The sequence below is a fragment of the Otolemur garnettii genome, unplaced genomic scaffold (genome assembly GCF_000181295.1).
Source record: "Otolemur garnettii isolate 467f Iridium unplaced genomic scaffold, OtoGar3 scaffold00018, whole genome shotgun sequence".
NCBI lineage: Eukaryota > Metazoa > Chordata > Mammalia > Primates > Galagidae > Otolemur > Otolemur garnettii.
Window position 1 is genome coordinate 11,826,723 of NW_003852413.1, and position 6,174 is coordinate 11,832,896.

At 37.3% G+C, this 6,174-nt stretch overlaps 1 long non-coding RNA gene across 1 annotated transcript in view; it reads left to right on the top strand.

The window, feature by feature from the left end:
• Nucleotides 1-1,509: 1,509 nt before the first annotated feature.
• LOC111723993 overlaps nt 1,510-6,174 on the top strand; it is a 24,781-nt gene continuing 20,116 nt past the window's right edge. The window contains exons 1-2 of the long non-coding RNA XR_002772385.1: nt 1,510-1,654; nt 3,815-3,972. This is a non-coding gene — a long non-coding RNA (uncharacterized LOC111723993). The remainder of the gene's footprint in view (nt 1,655-3,814; nt 3,973-6,174) is intronic.

Below are 6,174 nucleotides of genomic sequence, written 5' to 3' on the forward strand. Positions count from 1 at the left end.
GCACTGGCAGGCTTTGTGCACAGAGACCGCTGCCACAAAACGCACTGGCAGGCTTTGTGCACACAGACTACTACTTTTCAAGAGGCCAACAGAATTAAAACTGTTTTAAAAGAAGTCTTTAGAGGATTCTTAGCTGTTCTCTTGGACAAAAAGAGACCAGTGAATCCGAAGTGCATCTCAGTTTTTTCTCTTATTTTCTTGACTGTAAGTTAAAATTTGTTTTTAATTTTTATTTTGTATGAGCTCCTTAAGACATAAAGTATGTAGCCAATGCCAAACAGATTGCCTAACATTGTTAAAATTATTGTATTATTCAGATGGTTCTAAATTACTGTATGTTTTGTGTTGTAGTTCTGGTAATTCAAATTTTAAACGTCACTGTATAATATTTTAGTGTGATAAAAACGAAAGACAAATGGAGTCAGAAATGTATATGAATATTGCTAATTTATTTGTCAGACTGATACTTCTCTGAATACCCTTTTGAGAATTTGGGAAGTTTTACTTCTTGTGAAATAGGTAAGCATCAGAACAATCTGCTTTTTCCTGTGTTCCTGTTTTTTGTGTTTTGTTTTATTTTGTTTTGTTTTTGAAAATATCTTCGTGGTTTGCTTATGAAACTACTCAAACAGACCTTTGCATCCATAAGTGAAGATTGTTGTTTCCAAGTTTTTGCTTTCTCAAGATAGAATTTAGGGATGATTTTGCTATTTGTTGCCTTTATCATTATTTTAACAAAAGTAGGGGGACATAGCAAGTTCTCTGAAAGTCGTAATTTGTATATAACATTATTATTTATCCAAATGGTCTTAAGTAACTATAGTCGTTACCATAGTACCAAAGATGATACCAAATGATCATCTTTGAAATTTTGAACTAAAGACAAAGGAGAAGGATTACTATTATAAATCAATTACTCCAGTCATATTAGCTGACTGCTGGTTTTGGTTTTAATCTATGTGTTTCTTACATACTTACTTCATAAACGGGAACCCACAAATTTAAAGAGGAGAAATCAAGTCTTTGGGATTCTAAGAATGACTATAATGTTATTCAGTTTTGGTTTACCTTGATGTCAAATAAACATGCCAAAGTTTAAGTATAGACTGCTTGTGGGAAAGTTGCTGACCTATGAGGACCTGACAAGTGTTTTATTTCTGTTAAATTTGTTTTCACAAATAAAGGGTAAAGTGCATTTTTAAACATTACTAATATCATCTTTACAGACCTAGGTTAGGTGGTTATAATGTTAAGATTTCAAATAAAAAAAAGTGACTCCCGAGGCCAGAGGAAAAATGACACACCATTGCCTTCATTTCTATCCTAACCACGAAGCCTGGAGAGGACATTTTATATTCATTAATACTTTATATTCTTTTAAAAAATCCTGATTGAACATGTTACTGCAATGGCAAATAAAGCATTTAATTGGTACATCTGAAAAGTGTGCTTTCCAAGTGTTCATAGTCTTTGTATAATTGAACTTTATTATTTTTTCTGTCCCCCCCCAAGGTATTGCTCTGCAATATTTACCCTCTTTCTCAATAAACAGGACAGAATGGTTAAAAAAGAGATAAGAGTGTGCCAACAAACTCGGGCCCTTCTGTGCAAGAGTTTTCTTACAAAATGGAGAACAAAAAGAGAGAGCTTATTGGTATGGTTTATAATATATATTTTTCCATATTTAACACATTAAACTCCATAATGTAGTATCAGGCTACTTTTCTTAATATTTTTGTTCACAAAGTTCAATTTTGGCTAGTTGATTTGGGATTCTAAATGCAGAATAATATATTTTGAAAAATAGGATACTATTTATGGTAAAAGGTGAAATTAACTGAAGAATGCACCTGAAAACTCCTGAAAAATAAAGTAACACATTATAGAATAGAACTAGCCATTCTCCAGAATAATTAATCCACTTGAATCTCAGTCATTTTGATATATGTTTAGTTAGCTTCAGTGTTAGGGGAGAAAAAAGATAAGCAGGCAGAATAAAATAGATTTTTAAATAGGCAAATGATAATACTGTACTGGGGATATTTTGATTAAATTATCGTCATTGGTAAAGCGAGAGAATATATGAGCACAAATTAGGGAAGTTTTTTGGAATCTCTTTTCAAGGCTATGATTTTTATAAACATAGAGTGGACTCAGAGAGCAGTGTGACTGACGGTCACTGCCTTGGCGATCTGTTGAGTCACCAGTATACTGACATGAACATTAAGACACAGGGATTTGCTACATGTTACTACAAGGTATAACTGGGGCTGCTTTGATTATGCAGGGATGTCCCACCTGTGGCCTGTGGGCCACATATGGATTATGTGAAGAGTTTTCTGCTTATCTGTGGTGATGGATTTCATGAAATTTATGCACAAGCCTCTTTTTATTTTGCTCATCAGCTTTCATTAGTGTTTATGTATTTAATACATGGCCCAAGACAAGTCTTCCAAAGTGGCCCAGAGAAGCCAAAAGGTTGTACACCCCTGAGAGGCTGCAGTCTGTTTAGAAATAATATCGTTTCAGTGGAAAGTAGCAGGATTCATATTATCCTTTTAAATATCTAGTTCTCTGGAAGCAGTTCAATATAATATTTTAGTTCCCATATTAGAGAAGGATATATCTATATTTATTTCCCACTAGAATTTTATTTTATTTGTTTCGGTTATAAAAGTGCAAGTTTACTTTATATTAGAGACAGTCAAGAGAGTGAGGAGGGGAGAGGTGAGAAAAAGAGCAAGAGGATGATGTGGGATCCCAAAGAAAGGAAGATTGCCCTGTTACTCACTAGAATTTTAAAAAGTACTAAAGTATATTACAATCCAGAAATGTAGAAATATTGGTACAATAAACACTCTATATACCCACAATCAGGATTTGACAGCTGCTAACATCTTGCCACCTTTACTTTCTCATCTCCCCCCTCCCCAATATATACATTTCACTGCCAACTATTTCAGCTAGAATCTCAAAAAATTAAGGGCATTTACCCCCACATAACCACTATCCCATTACACAAAACTAACAATTATTCCTTATAATCATCTAATTTCATAGCCAAATTCCTAAATTTCCCCCAAATATCTTTTAGTTTGTTCAAACCAGGCATATTCAGGGGTCCTCAAACTTTTTAAACAGGGGGCCAGTTCACTGTCTCTCAGACTGTTGGAGGGCTGGATTGCGGGCCCTGGGACGAGTCGGCTCTAAGCAGGACAGGCAGCAGTGGCAAAAACACCCGGCAGTCGGGATAAATGTCCTAGGTGGGCTGCATGTGGCCTGTGGGCCATAGTTTGAGGGTGCCTGGCTTAGTTATTCCCCTTGAATATTCCAAGTTCTCTTTTTATCAGATTGATTCTTCATGCTTTCATTTAACTCATCCCTTTATCATCTACATTTCTTGTAAACAGAGATTTAAATCTAAAAGCTTAATTCAATTCAGCTTAAATATTTTTGGTGAGCATGTCAGTTATGAGATGCTGTGTACTTAAGTTGCTTTACCTATGAGGGCATAAAATCAATGGTGGCTTCACAATTAGGAATGCCCTGGGTTAAGATGGACTGACTTACATTATCTCTAAGTCATACATTTTTAAAAGGATTTTTTTCTTTAAAGAATAGACATTAATTGGAAAAGAAAAAAAATAGAGACTAAAATTAAGCTGTGCTATGTGGCAATATAGTCTGTCTTAATATATATTTGGGCATTTCTCACTGTTCTGAAATACATTATAACAAGACTCATTTTTCTTCTGTGTGCTGGAGGGATGGATGGCAGCATCCTCTCCAGGGTTGTGTTTGTGCCTCTTTTCAGAACTCTTTAGGGCTATCTCCCCTTTCCTGAACAACCTCCTTATGTCCTGAGAAGTGTGGATCAGTTTAACAACTCTGACACAGTGGTGGCATATACGCCAGTGACCAACATGACACAGAGGATAGTGGACAGGGTGGCCTTGGCTTCCTTTATGAAAGGTGAGTTGTTCAATGACCAATGTTTCAGTAATTTGTGTCCTCATGTTTCATTTGAAGTTTTTTGCAAATTGAATTTATTTGCTTAGCCTATTGGCTAGGGGTTCTCAACTAAGGCAAGGATTCTTTTTACACTAGACGTCCTCAAACTATGGCCCGCGGGCCACATGTGGCCTGCCCAGGACATTGATCCAGCCTGCTGGGTGTTTTTGCTGCTGCTGCCTGTCCTGCTTAGGCACTGCCTGTCCTTTTAAACTATAGTCCCTCCCTTCAACGGTCTGAGGGACAGTGAACTGGCCCCCTGTTTAAAAAGTTTGAGGACCCTTGCTTTACACATTGAGCGAAGGGGTTGATGTGGGCTACTAGTAAAGCTAGGTAGATGAGAAATGAAATAGATTTACTTGGGGGCTTTTTAAACAGCACACACACCATTTACGCTTTATTCCAGGAAGTATGGTTGCAGCATGGTGTTTGACACTCAAAATGAAGTTTATCAGTGGCATTGAAAAAGCCTTACTGTTAGATGTTTGAAAATAGTTAAAATGTGTTCCTCAGGACATGTAAAATCTATTTAAAATCAAACCAGATATTGGCTACTAAAAGTCAAGTAATTCAGGGTTCTTAATCAAAGAGGAGTGAGATTTTTCCTCAAAGCTTTCTCTTTGCATCTGGACTCAGCAAATAGAGATCTCTGTGCTCTGTAGACTGCTGCATTAACTCGATGTATACAGAAATAAAAATACCTGAGAGTCATGGTTATGTGTATGAGGCCTCTGGCTACCGTCCTTCATACCCAGCCTGCTCCTGTTAGCAGGACCTATTGGTAGTCGGGTGTGGTCTCAGCCTGTGCCGTACGGGCCTTTGACCCTGCATAAGCAAATATCAGGACAATATCCTTTGCTTCTGTACAATCTTAGTCTACCATCAAATGTCCCTTGCTAGCCCTAATTTCCCTGGAGTCTAACCATTGGCCATTTCATCTTTTTGTGTAGTTTACCCAATCTCTTTAAATCTCCGTTCCAACCATAGTCTTCTGTCTTTCTGAATCTTTTATTTAGTTTCTTGGCATCTCGATTGTCATCTCCAGGGACAGCTTTGAGTGCTGAATTCTAATTATTTTATGTTCATTGTTCCACCACTGTGTCCAACCTCTCCAAGCCTTGGGATGGGTGTTTCCATCCTCGGATACCTTCACCCCTTGTGTAACTTTGAGTTTTGGCTTTGACCTGTGTCCCTTGATCATGCTGCTTACAATCATGTTCTGCTGACCAGTATTGATTCTACCCTGAGTTGGCTCTCCTTGCTTCCTTTATTTGGTCATTTACCTCACTTTTTTATTGTTTATGCCTCATGAAGCATTCACAGAAGCCTCAGGGACTAGTCTGCCCACATGCACAACGCCAGCTATCAGCCACTTTCTTCCTTAGCGTCTCATTGGACTCTGCCCCTGTGGAGGTGCTACAGTCAATAACACTCCCACGTCAATTAATAACTGTCTTTTTAAAAAAAATCTTATTTGATGTTTCGACTAAACAACACAGGGTGCACCTGGCTTCCTTTTTGCTTTTCTAGCCATTCCTCCTCAGTCTTCTTGCAGCTTATCTGGCTTTACCTTTCTATGTCTTTATATCTGTAGCTCCTCGTGGTTCTATTCCAGGCCTCCCTTCTGTCTTATACTTTCTCTAGAAAGTCTCATTCATTTTCATCATTTTAATTTGTGTGCTGATAACTCTGTGAATACCACTTTAAGCTATAGACCAGCAAAATCTTTCTGTAAGGGACCACTTGGTAAATATTTTAGGTTTTAAGCCTCAAACTGACTGTGTTTTAACTATTCACATATGAAGTTGTAGCAGGAAAGTAGCCACAGATAACACATAAAATGAAAGTGACTCTGTTCAATAAAACTTTATTTACAAAACAGATGATAGGTCAGATTTGGCCTGGGGGTCATAATTTGCTGACCTCTGCTCTAGTCCTGCTTGTCTGACTATGTACTAGATATCTCTACTTTGATGTGTCAAGCAATTTCAACTTAGTATGGTCAAAACTGACTGTGGATGTTTTTCTCTAAATGTGATCAAGCCTTTTAAATGTTTCTCTATCCCAACAAATGCCAAATAGAAAATTATCAGAGATATTTCCTCTGCCTCGCCTATCACATCCAATCTTGCATCAAGCCTCTTAATTCTTTTTTTTTTTTTT